Genomic DNA, 13,650 nt, shown 5'->3' with positions numbered 1-13,650 from the left:
CAACACATAGCTTCGCTTGCTGTTTTCTCTCTCTCCATCCACTCCCTTTTCCCTACTCTGCTTCTCCCGTCTCTCTTATTTTGACGCTCGTCATCTCAACGGACATTTCCAAGGGATCGATTTCTTTTTTGCTCTTCCGGTTTGCCGAATGAGCATCCACCGCGCGTTTGCACAACAAGCAAATGCCTCCTCCCGTGCTGTTCGTTTGCGTTCGTTTCACCATCCACTTCGTTTCTCCCGTTTTATTTTTCCCATGAGCTGTGCCCACAGCTGGAGCAGTTGATTTATCGCTTTCATCAACGAACCGTACGAAATGCTGCAGGATTCGTAAAATGCACACACACATACGCGCGCACGCACACACGCGCAGAGCTTATTTGAGAAAATTGTGTAAAACAGCAATAATGAAATTTTACATGAAACATAAAAAGTCAATCCACCGCTGGATGAAGGCTTCCTCTACGCCGCGTGAGTCATGGTGGCTCACCATGCTGGTGGTGAGTGCCGGTTGGCGAGGAGCGACTTCGGCCACGGTTCAGATATCGCTCACCACTCATGTTAGCTCACGCTGGGAATCGAACCGAGGTGGCCGGGTCCGTAGTGCGTGGCGCTCCAAGCAGTGGACCAACCACTCCGCAGTGAACAGTGATCCGCGAAACGGCCCAGAGGCGTGCAGATTGACACATTCGTAGATGCCCTGCCGATCTCCAATGATCCTCTTTCACGTAGGTAAAACAATCAATAAAATATAATAATTGAAAACAACTAAATTTAATCACGACGTTTCGGAGGCAACACGAGCTTCCTTCATCAGGTGTAAAAAATGGACAGCAAAATAACTGTAGCTGTAGCTACAGAGTGTGGATCCTCTTTCTTTTAACTCTGCAGGTTTCGGGTTTCAAGTTGAATTTGTTGAACCGTGGTGAGAACTCAAACATGCCAGCACAGTCTCGTTGTGACGGTGACCCTGGGGTCACCAAAACTGACAAAAGTAACATAAAATAAAGTAGAGCTCTCAGTAACGTAGAAATCAGAAGTAAAAACAATTGAGGTATCGAAAATATTGCGGACACAAATCTACGTTAAACTTTACCATTCCCTGTGACACGAGTCAGCTCGGGCAGATGATGTTTCGACCGATCATGGTACAATTACAGCTTAAGTTAGAGAAACGTTAGACTGACGTAGGGTGACTATTGAACTAAAATGTAGCGCACACACGGATATACAGGCGATTGAATGACGTGTGACAGAAGATACCGCTCCAATAGCCTTACAGAGGGGTGTTAAGAGATGTAGTGTCCGTATCGAGATTCGCGGGTACGGAATAGGTGTAGCCTGTGGAGGCTTTCATAGAGAATGCCATTTTCAAACGTAATTTCTCCTCTCGCATTTTGTGGAGTATCTATAAACGGATCACCCTGTTACATTCATTGGGGGCGATCCATTTAAAGATGCCCTTTTTACAACTCACGCGGCACAATCGGGCACTAAATTCGCACACACATTCATACCGAGAGGAGTGGGGTGGGGGGCACTGTGAGGGCCGTCTGTATTAGGACTGCGGAGGCAGCTGGCAGATCGCCATCGTTGCACAAGAACAGGAGATGGTCACCGCAACTGGGACACGAAGTGGTGGCACTGACGGTGCGGTCTGGTCGAGGGCACTCGGCGGGGGGTGGAAGCGGAGCGAAGGAGCCGTGACCTGTGGCCTACAGTACAACCCCCCCTCGTCTCTACTAGCCAGGGGCATAAGGGCCACTGGGGCGACTCATGATCCAGCACTCACCAATTCACTCGCTCAGCCACTCGCTCGCTCACTCACAGATTCACTCACTCAGTCACTCGCTCGGTCACTCACAGATTAACTCGCTCAGTCACTCACTCGGTCACTCACAAATTCACTCGCTCAGTCACTCGCTCGGTCACTTACATATTCACTCGCTCAGCCACTCACCGATTCACTCGCTCAGTCACTCACAGATTCACTCGCTCAGCCACTCGCTCGGTCACTCACAGATTCACTCGCTCAGTCACTCGCTGAGTCACTCGCTCGGTCACTCACAGATTCACTCGCTCAGTCACTCACTCGGTCACTCACAGATTCACTCGCTCAGTTACTTGCTCGATCACTCACATATTCACTCGCTCAGCCACTCACCGATTCACTCGCTCAGTCACTCACAGATTCACTCGCTCAGCCACTCGCTCGGTCACTCACCAATTCACTCGCTCAGTCACTCACCGATTCACTCGCTCAGTCATTCACAGATTCACTCGCTCAGCCACTCGCTCGGTCACTCACAGATTCACTCGCTCAGTCACTCGCTGAGTCACTCGCTCGGTCACTCACAGATTCACTCGCTCAGTCACTCACTCGGTCACTCACAGATTCACTCACTCAGTCACGCTCTCGGTCACTCACAGATTCACTAGCTCAGTCACGCTCTCGGTCACTCACAGATTCACTCGCTCAGTCACTCACTCAGTCACTTACAGATTCACTCGCTCGGTCACTCACAGATTCACTTGCTCAGTTACTCGCTTGGTCACTCACAGATTCACTCGCTCAGCCACTCACAGATTCACTCGCTCATTCACACGCTCAGTCACTCACCGGCGGTCAGTCGCCTCGTTGTCATTATTTTTCACCACTACCAGGGCAAAGCTGCCCGGAGCTGAGCTCCAGAATATAATTCCCCCACACCCATTCTCCTGAAATGCGTATCAACATTTCCCGGGAGTGGAGACTGGGAGATTCGCGAGCTACGACCATTGTTAGTTTTTCCACGAAATTCACGCGGATTCCTCCACCCATGCTGAGGATTCGGTCTACCGGACACCGACTGTCCTGTCTCACCGTGCACACGGTTCAACCACCGCCAAATACTGCAGGTCACAACGACACGCACACCCACCCACTCACCACGATGCCTGTCACAATGACACGCTCACCCACCCACCCACTCACCACACTGCAGGTCACATCAACACGCTCACCCACTCACCACGATGCCTGTCACAACACTTTGCTGTTTCTTTCTTCACACTTCTCCACGTCGACCTCAGTGTCCCCTCCCACTGCCTCTTTCCCCCGCACCACCCACCCACCCCACAAGTCGCCAAAGCCCTCTCGCTCAACTCAAGAAACGCGCGAACCCTCGTTTATTAAATACCCCGGCGGGATACCGGTGGTCGGGCAGTTCTTTGGAGGGCGCGTACCTGCTCGGCAAAGCCACGGGATCTGGCGGGAGGGTTAGGTTAGAAAACGTGGCGGCAGTAACGACGGCGACTCTGCACACGATGCCATTTCGTTCTTTGTTTAAGCCCTCAATGTGCCGCTTTTCGTTGCTGGCCGCTTGACGTTTTGGGTTATTTGGGCCCTGCGCTCAGCAGCCGTGATTCAAGGAGGGGAAATCAAAATCTCAGTATTTTTTTTTAGAACGCTGTGCCGCTACCGTTTAAATGCCTGGCCCCCCGCGGGGGCTTTTATAAATAGAGAGCAGGTGTCGGCCCGTCAAAAGCTTTGCCGATAAATCGGCAGCCCGCATCACCTCAGAAATAAAAACTCTGCAATACATCTAAAATCGACGCGCATATACTTGATGAAATCCTAGACGTGGGCTCGTATACCACGTCTCTTGGATTATACGGCTCTCTGGAAAGTAAGACGCACCCAAAAACTTTTGGATGATTTTGAAAATAAAAAAGGTGCGCGTGTGTGGTTTTTTTTAACCGAGAGAATACGGTTCAGTACCTACGGAAAAAGCCGCCTTCCAGGACACAGCACGTGTATGTGAAGCCACCTGATACCACGTGACACCACGTGGCACCACCTGCAGTGGGATAAGCGCTTAAGTGATGTAAGAAATTACATCAATCTAGATTTGAAGCTTTCGTGACTGCAGGAATCCATACTCTTTGGTTCTTTCGGTAAAGTCACGTACGTAGAAAATAAAATAAATCACGACGTTTCGGGCGCAGCGTCCATCATCACTGTTTTAAAACAGTCTGCATCAGCAGCAGGCCATGTTTTCCCACCTGATGTTGCACCCGAAACGTCGCGATTTATTTTATTTTATACCTACGTGACTTTACCGAAAGAACCAAAGAGTATGAAATTACATCACTTATTATGACGTAAAATTTTCCGACCACTCCGGAACAAAAGAATGCAATTAGATAATCTCAAATGTCGTATCTCGGCTCAATTTATGATTATTATTTTTTCGCAAAAAAATGTTTATGTTAAAATCAGGAACACATCCCAAATACAGAACACACATGTGTGTGTGCCACATGCAGTGCATACATTTATTCATCCACACATACATAGGGTACATCCAAAACACTGCACACATACACACTGCACATCCAAATGATTGCGAAATTTTTATTGCTGGGAAGTAATTTTAGCTGAGGCCAAATGAATGAGGCTTTCTGTAATGATAATCATTAACTCTACTGCACTTACTCGTCCCATAAATAAATGCTTCCAAGTCAATTTAACAATCACTGGCAATGCATTAAGTACAGAAAAGAAGATACCAATAAAAAAAATTAAACATCCGAACCCTTTGAGTATTACATAAACGTTATTATTTTCAAAGGCTTGCCAGTTACCGCACATCCGTAATGATTGTGAATGATTGGCAGGTGGATACCCGGAGGGTTATTCAAAGTAATAATTGATGTATGGGGCATTGTCAGGCGTCGTTAAACTATATATGAGCAGCAGTAAAAAAAAAAAGCATTTTTAAAAAACTGTTTCTGACAAATACAACCTCTCACTAATTGCTGGCGTGTTTTTTTACTCCCGGCTATTTTAACTCCCGTCCGAGCGCACGTTGACTCGCTACGTGACCGCACGCGAGTTATAGGAGCAGCCCTGCAATGGCTGTGCTCACGCCACCGCTGGCGGACGTGGCTTCGTCAGAGGGAGGCTCTAAGAGAGCCCCACCCCCTCTCTGGAGGGTTACTCTGCCCTCTCTTTTTTTGGTGGCATTACCCAAACTTTACCGCTGTAAACGCGAGCTGACGGCAGACTTCACTGCGGTGTCATCTGCCGACCGAGTCGCCCTTTGTAAAAGTCACTTCTTAAGCTCAATGGGGCCTTTACTCAGTTGGGAAAGAAACTTTAAATGAAATAAACTTAAAATAAACTTTCCGATCGTTGACCCCCCCCTCCCCCCTCCTACGCGAGTAGGTCAGTGAACGCTGTCCCTACCCCGTGGGTACCTGGCCCCCAGGATTTGTCACTCGCTGGATGTCTGTACACCCCCCCCCCCTGCCTGTCACTCTCGCTCTGTACCGGGCTCTTGTTTCAATGGGGGGAAAAGAAAAGCGATAGAAAATATAAACTCAACTTCTGAACACATTTAAGTCTGCTCAGTGGAGAGAGGTGGAAGCGTTTAAGAAACTATTTCTTAAAATATGTTTATTTTTTTTATTTTACTAGGTAAAGCCCACTGAGCTATACAGCCCTTTTAAAGATGCGACCTGGCCACAATTGATCGCACAACGAAGTGGCTTATCACGTGGAAATGTATCGCAGCCAAATACTCTAAACGCGTGACGTTGATTCTCTAAATGTGGAGGGGAAAACCCGGGGGACCCGGGAGAAAAATCCAAGCGACCACGGGGAGAGAGACACGCAAACTCCAAATACAGTAAAACCTTGGATTGCGAGTAACTAGGTCTGCGAGTGTTTTGCAAGACGAGCAAAATGTTTTAATAAATATTAATTTGATAAACGAGCGAGGTCTTGCAATACGAGTCGCACGTGTATACGCTTTGTCTGCCGAGCGTCACGTGATCACAACTGATATTGATATACGAGTGCTTTGGATTACAAACACGTTTCCAGAACGAATTATGCTCGCAATCCAAGGTTTTACTATACAGGAGGCGTCGGGGTTGGGATCGAACCCACGACCTCCTGCATACCAGGCGAGGTAGTTAACATCTCCTAGCCACCGTTCAAGAAACCTGAACCGTCAATGCAGCTTCCGCGCCAGGAGTTCAGATTGAATCGGTAACCTCTGGGTTGTACGTTAAGTGTGCTCACTATCACACTCCTGCAGCATCCCTCATTTATTAATGATGATTGAATAAAGACGATGCCGTGGAAACTGAGCCACACATGATGGAAGCAACTGTAACAAAAAACACAAACACACAGCAGAGTGTGCATACTAAGAAGGGTGATTATTGAAGGCACCACACTGGGCCCGATTAAGGATATTTTTGTAGACCATAGGAACTTCTGTTTCGTAGGCCTTAGTGATAACAATCTACAGGTGATACTGCTGCTGCTGCCCATGCTACTACTACTACCGCCGCTGCCGCTCGCTTGTTTCACGCGTAGCACAACAACGCCGCTCTATTGAGAATGAGATTCTGCGAAAAACACCATGTGATTTTGTTATTTGCTAATTTTGAAATGCAAAAAATCTCGAAAAGTTCATGTTAGTTTCTCTCACCTTATGAAAAAACACAATTGACATGACTCTGCCTCTGTGTATCTATACACTGTGCATATCCTTGCTATATGAATATACTTATTCAAGAAGACATCTTGGTTACCTTTTAGACCAGACAAACAACAAAAAAACAGGGTAATAAAAAAAAAATCGTTAGCTCTTTTAGTTTTTGTAGGCCATAGACACAGTGTCTACTGTCGCCTACTGGATAATACGGCCCTGCGCTGGGATCACAACGGTGAAAGAGGCGAGCGAGCAAGCGAGAGAGAGAGGGAGGAGGTTATAGTGAGAGCAACGAATGGCACCTTCTGTAAAAACTCCACGCAAATTTGAAGGTGGCAGCTCAAAGTCACTGCTGAGACCCTGGATTCGAGCCCAGCCAAACAGCTGCGGTTAAACTGGGTACTAGATCGTCAAGTGTCGTGAGTTGGTGGTTTCAGCTCGGCCACTAATGACCCATCGCGTAACGTTTGGTTCTGCGCTGAATTTGGCTGCATTCCAGCTCTGGGAGTTGAGATGTCAGCTTGACTATAATGTGTGCACGTTGATGAACTTCTTTCGCACCGTACGTAGCCAACCGTGCTAATTGGGGGTGCGGGGGAAAGGCAACAAATTAAACACGAAAAAATATTTAACAAAAAATTAGTTTGTCAATCTAGATGATGATTTAAAAATGCATAGCTCCAGCAGCTTCCTAATATCGGAAGGAAGAGCGTTCCAGACGACCGCAAAAGCGCATCTGAAAGCGCGCGCGATGCAACGCACGTTACTTCTCGGGAGCAGTGCGCGCAAGAAGGTGCTGCCCTTTACACGCGAAGGGTTCTCAGGGGTAGCTCTGTCGCCTCCGCTTCCGCGGAGCCGTCCCGTTCTCGAACGCAAACGGTCGCGCCGCTCTGGGGGAGTCACGGATGAGTTCCTCATCTCATGGACGCAGTAACAATAGCAACATCGGGATACAATTGGGGGGGGCGGTGGGGGGTGGCAGTGGCAGAAAGGGAAGAAAAAAAAGGTACAAAATAGAAAAGTCCCACGGGAGTACGTTCTTTTAAAAAAAAATATAAAACGGCCACACGTTTTGGCAGTCCCACAAGTCAACTCGCGGAAGTCGTGTCGCCCCGTCTGACAGATGGTGACACTGTACCGCAGGAAGGAAGCGGTCTCTGGGCGAGTATCTCGTGCGGAGAGGCGGCGCGCCGTTTCACCGCGACCGGCAGCACGGGGAGGAGGCTGGGGGCGCGTTGAGCGTCGCTGACATTTCCTCTGGCATCGGCTATGAAAATAAAACTCCCACGGCCACTGGCAAAGCGGCGGTGGACGTTTTGTTGTCCCCTTCGGAGAAGCGCGGTGCACAACCGGCATCGTGGAGTTTAAACGTTCGCTCCAGTAAGCCGCCGTCGTCAATTTTAAAAGTTAGAAGTGAATACGGAGATACCTACAAAAAACTGAACGCGTGAAGAGTTACCGAGCAATAGTGAGCCATCTTCTTGGTTCTTTCGGTAAAGTCACGTAGAAGGGAAATAATAAAATAATAAAAATAAAAGATAATAAAATAAAAGAATTATATCATATTATTTTATTATATCATATTATTTTATTATTTTACTATATTGGGTAATTTTATTATATTATTATATTAATTTATTATGTTTATTTTTCTTATTTTATTACTTCCCTTCTACGTGACTTTACCGAAATAACCAAGAAGATGAATCCCTGCAGTCACGAAAGCCTTAAATCGAAATTCAATAGGGAGCCATTTACTCAACGACGCCACGCCGAGTCCAAAAGACTCTCTCTCTTCTCAGGAGGGTCCTGCCACATTGGGATGTTTGGCGTGTACGGTGCTATTTTCTGGAATTTTTGCTGGTTTTTTTTCCCTGGATTTTCAGTTGTTGCATAGTCACTTTAAGATGTTTCTTGTTCATGTTTTTGTTTTTTTGTTTGTTGCGGTTGCACCCGATTCAAGAGCCGAATGGCTCACAGGGCTATACCTAATAAATGAACTTGAACAGCAACTACATTGCGTGCGTGGTTTTTAACTCACCAGAGAACCGAGAGAAAACCTACGCAGAACAGGGGGAATAACGCACAAACTCCATGCCCAAGTTAGGGATTAAAACGCAGAACCTTTCTTGCGGTTACCACAACGCCACCGCCCTGCCAACCGATAAATGAACAAGTCTTATCTTGAACAGCATTACACCACTTGTCTTCTTGCACTCGTCTGGTGGCTGAATGTTTACAACTGTCTGGATTAAAAACAAATGGTTAATTCAGTATCGTTTTGGCAAACATCTACCACAAAACGTGGGGCGCATAGATATGCACGTTGAACTTATTTCGCACCACCGTAACGTAGCCAACCGTGCCTATCGGGAGGTGCGGGTGGTGGGGGGGTAACGAACGAAACATAACTAATCACATTATGTATACATGTTTTTAAAAAAGGCGACCGCACTAATGAGTCGGTGGCATGCTAATGCAGTTGGCTATCGTGTGATTAGGCAGGGTTCGTAAATAAAGATGGGGCAATGGCACTACAAGGTTGCTAACGGGAAGGAAAAACACGCACACACACACGCACGCACACACACGCACACACACACGCACGCACACACACGCACGCACACACGCACGCACACATGCATGCACACGCACGCACACACACACGCACGCACACATGCATGCACACACACGCACACACACACGCACGCACGCACACACGCACGCACGCACACATGCATGCACACGCACGCACACACACACGCACGCACACACGCACGCTCACACACACCAGGGCGGAAATGCCAAGGGCAATCATTGCAGGTGAACCAAAAACGTTCAGCCCAAGCTGTTGTGTGCAATTTTAAGTTGGAAACGGATAAACAGTTACGCACACAAACAATTCATAAACAGATGCAACAGCAACAACAACAACGTCATCACCTCCCCACTGCAATTCAAGTAAATAAATCTAATTGGTTACCCGAATTTACGATTCCTAACATGTAATTGTGTTTGTTTATTCAGACTTGTGTGTTTGCGCAAATGGCTTCCAACCAACACACAGAGGGAATGAAGTAACCCACCAGCCTTTGTTGTCATTCACGCTGCCGTCGTATTTTTTAAACATAAGTGCGTGCGTATGTACGGCAAAAGCTGGATAGTTCTGATATAAGCAACACGTGCTGAGATTACGAATTGTTGCTTCAGCTAGCGCACCGGTTAAGTTGAGCGACTATTCTCACGCCGAAATGTGGCAATTGGACGCGACGTTTCACTCGAAACTATGTCAAGCATCGTCAGGACAAGATACGGGAAGTCAGAATAAAATGTGTGCAATTTATACGGTAAACCCAATGCTTCAACGGGAACCATAATGTCAGCTGCAAAAAAAATCGTAGATCTCCGACAAGCTACGCCGTTCAGGATGATTTAGGACCAGAATTCAATTCGAAGGGTCGATACTTGTTCATCTCGTTAGGCAGCGTCTCGTTTGCTTTGCCCACTTCTCGAGTACATTCCTCTGCCTCGTTCTTTGCGTCTAATAAATTCCGCTTAACTAGAGGTATGCGGGAATATACGCACAGGTACGGACCGTTATTGTCCATTCGCTGCTGGACAAGGGCACGTACTGTGGGCTGCGAATGATATCTGACCACAGTGCGGGTTTGGCGAGATAAGTTCAACATACATACAAGGTGGAACGAGCGCAGAAGAACACGAAATTACTATTCAATTTGAGTTTGAAACCTGCGTAAGTCAAAAGGAATTCATACACACGTACACACGCACACTCTGACGCGTGTCGCGTTGAGTGTAAGAATCGATCCGTACCAATGAATCCGTGACATGCCAGGTTACTCTGAACAGTCTCATTGCCCGCTGCGTATGAGTTCGCGGTTGTGCCGAGTAGGGGAGCGGTGGCGCAGCGGTTAACGTACTCCAAGACAAACCCGCGACCAGAGTTCGACGGCCAACACCAGTGGCAATTATCTGAACCGGTCCTGTGCCTCCCCTAGGTCTACTCAGCCTCAAATGGCTACCTGGTGCTGTGTGTAAACATCACCGTCGGGGAGACAAAGGTGGCCGGGTGTGGTGCTGGCCACCCACCCCCTCGTGTGCCGTTCTGCGTCCCAACAGCCTGTTGAGGCTATACGGGAGGGATCTTTGTCTTTGCTGTGTAGCTCTCTAATGATTTCAAAGAAGCTCCGAGGACGCGGAGCGTAACGTCGGGCACCGTGCCGAAGAAAAAATGCGGCACAACCCGAAAACACGCCGGGGACGATTATTTTCATCTGCTGAGGAAAGCGGGGGCGTTCCCCAACGCTCCAGTTCCTACAATTCAAAGTTCAGCTGCATTCCACGCACATAACACATCATTTGAAAACAATCACACGTGCTGCTTTTTTTTTAATAGCCCAAATGAAGTGTGGTGGAAACGATTACATTTGTTTAATTTAAGGGATATGCAAATTGAGCGGCGTAATCAATGTGTCTTAATGTTAATTGGAAGCACGCACAACCCCTCCTCCCCCTCCCCCCCCCCAAGCTCCAGTCATTTGTTTATTTTATTTTCCACTCAGTAATGTGGGCATCAACGCTGCTACGAAGCGATCTCATCACTCCTCCATTGTGATGTCCTCCTCCTCCCTCTTCCTCCTTCCCCCTTCTCCCTTCTTCCTCCCCCCTCCCTCTTCCCAGGCTCTCACAATTAACACCCCCACCACCCAACCCTCCTTGCAGCTCGAGATAATGGTCGTGGGGCGTTGGCACTCGGTAAATCCACGCTCGAACCATTGATTACAACTTAAATTGTCCGTCTGCGAGTGCGCGCGTCGGTCACGGCGTTCTCGCTGGTCACCGGCCCCGCTCCCCGTGGTCGGCCCAGCGCGTGCGGCGTGGCACGAACGTTTCAGAGAACACACGCGGAGGACGTGGGTACAAAAAGGACTCGGCCTTGCGTACGATGCAACAAGAAAAAAATCCCACCAACAGTTCCTGAAAGAAGAGCAGGCGATTGTCGTCCTCACGTCCAAGGGGACGAGCGAATAAATTCGAGCACGTGTGACCGGCTGACAGGCAAGCTGTGAGACTGCTTTAGTACACGCAGGGATAAGGCTGAGGCAGGCCCAAAACTGGGCAGCCTTTGAAGGGCCTCGCCAAGCTGGGCATCAAATAAAACAAACACACCGTGGAACAAACACACAAATAATGAGAATAGTGCGGCACTTTCAAGGTTCCCCAGAAATCTCCTACGGCCGACAACTGTGCGTGCAGAGGGGCAGTCTCGTTGGGGCTCTCCTGGCGGAGAAGCGTTGGCGTGGATTTTTCTCTGTTTGCTGTCAGCACCTTCAGCGCCAAGGCAGAGGAGGCTTTGCGAGCCCCAGGGGGTTGGCAACCCGTGGCTCAGGAGTCGCGTGCGACTCTTTAAGAGGAGTGCAGTGCGGGCTCTTAAAATTCGAATTAAAAAATTGTGCTTTTTGTTATTTTGGTTGCCGACCCCTGACCATAGAACTCCAGTTCACCATGGAAGTCCAGTTTACCATGGGAGTCCAGTTTATTATGGGAGTCCAGTTCCCCATGGAAGTCCAGTTCACCATGGAAGTCCAGTTCACCATGGAAGTCCAGTTTACCATGGGAGTCCAGTTCACCATGGAAGTCCAGTTCACCATGGAAGTCCAGTTCACCATGGAAGTCCAGTTTACCATGGGAGTCCAGTTCCCCATGGAAGTCCAGTGTACCATGGGAGTCCAGTTCCCCATGGAAGTCCAGTTCCCCATGGAAGTCCAGTTCACCATGGAAATCCAGTTCACCATGGAAGTCCAGTTCACCATGGAAGTCCAGTTCACCATGGAAGTCCAGTTTATCAAGGAAGTCCAGTGTACCATGGAAGTCCAGTTTACCATGGAAGTCCAGTTCACCATCGGAGTCCAGTTCACCATGGAAGTCCAGTTTACCGTGGGCAGGGATCGGCAACCTGCAGCTCTGGAGCTGCGTGCGGCTCATTGAGGACTGCTGCTTCGTGACAGTCATTTACCAATGGCCACCCTCTCGCATTAATCACAGTGCATTGTGGCTCTTGAAAGGTTGAGTTTTTTTCCCCACCAAATTCGAAACAAATGGAAACCCTTGTTGTTGTTTTGGTTGCCGACACCCCACCACCCCACCGCCCCCATGCTAGCCCAGTGGGGGCGAGGGGGCACCTCCTTTAAAATGTATAAAACTTCTAGTGAGACGCCAGTCGAGATACAGAGACCTCAAGAGATGGGGAGAAGAGAGATGGGTATGAGAGAGAGAGAGAAATGGAGTGCAATGAGAGAGATGTCAACGCGAGACGGAGGTGCAACGAGATGGGGGGCTGCAGCAGATGAGGCAGGAATGGGGGGCGGACACAAACCAGGATGGTGACAGGTGACAGACACTGCGGGGTGAGACAAGACGGCTGCAGGCAAGCTGTAGATAAAAAGATAACGATTGTATTTGTGACGATGAGCTCATTGTTGTTGTTTAGAATCTGAGCTGATATTTTGTGGAGCCGCCCCCACCCCACCCATGAGATGCTGCTGCCCGGTTTGTTTTTTCCGAGTGCGGCCACAGGATGGGCGCATGCCGATCACTGGGTGGGTGCTCATGTTTTGCCGCTGTACCTGACCCCAGTGAGTTTAATTTATACATTCTTAGGGCAGAGGCAAGTCCATCCGCGGATCAATACAAGATGAACGTCTTATTGGTTCTTTCGATAGAGTCACGTGACTTTACCGAAAGAACCAAGAAGACGAATCCCTGCAGTCACGGAAGCGTTAAATATGAACGTCTTTGAAAGAAAAAGTGGCATACGAATTTTTGTTCTTCATGAAACCTGCCAGGATTGTGGGTGTGCATTAACCCGCCCTCTGCCCCCCTCCCCCCCCCCCGACCAGGTGTTGAACTCACGACCTTCCGATGTGCACGCCGGGTGCTTTGTCAAAGTTACACGTGACCAGCTTGAACGTACATTGTAAACAAGAAATAAAGTGCGGTTCTTGATTCTACTGCTGCTGAACGGGCACCAATCACGGTGCTTGCGTGTGGCGGAGAGCGCTTGTTTATTTACACAGCTCCAACGCGTTGGTTTGTTTGTGTCCACGTTGTTTTCGCTTGCCTGTAGGTTTTTGTGAAGGTTTCT

General features: G+C 48.5%; 1 protein-coding gene across 1 annotated transcript in view; it reads right to left on the bottom strand.

Annotated features, from left to right (window-relative positions):
* Positions 1-13,650, bottom strand: part of UST (uronyl 2-sulfotransferase) — a 134,328-nt gene that overhangs the window by 15,909 nt on the left and 104,769 nt on the right. The window lies entirely within an intron of this gene.

The sequence above is a fragment of the Lampetra fluviatilis genome, chromosome 50 (assembly GCF_964198595.1).
Source record: "Lampetra fluviatilis chromosome 50, kcLamFluv1.1, whole genome shotgun sequence".
In the NCBI taxonomy this organism is placed as follows: domain Eukaryota; kingdom Metazoa; phylum Chordata; class Hyperoartia; order Petromyzontiformes; family Petromyzontidae; genus Lampetra; species Lampetra fluviatilis.
This window is presented reverse-complemented; position numbering and strand designations above follow the sequence as displayed.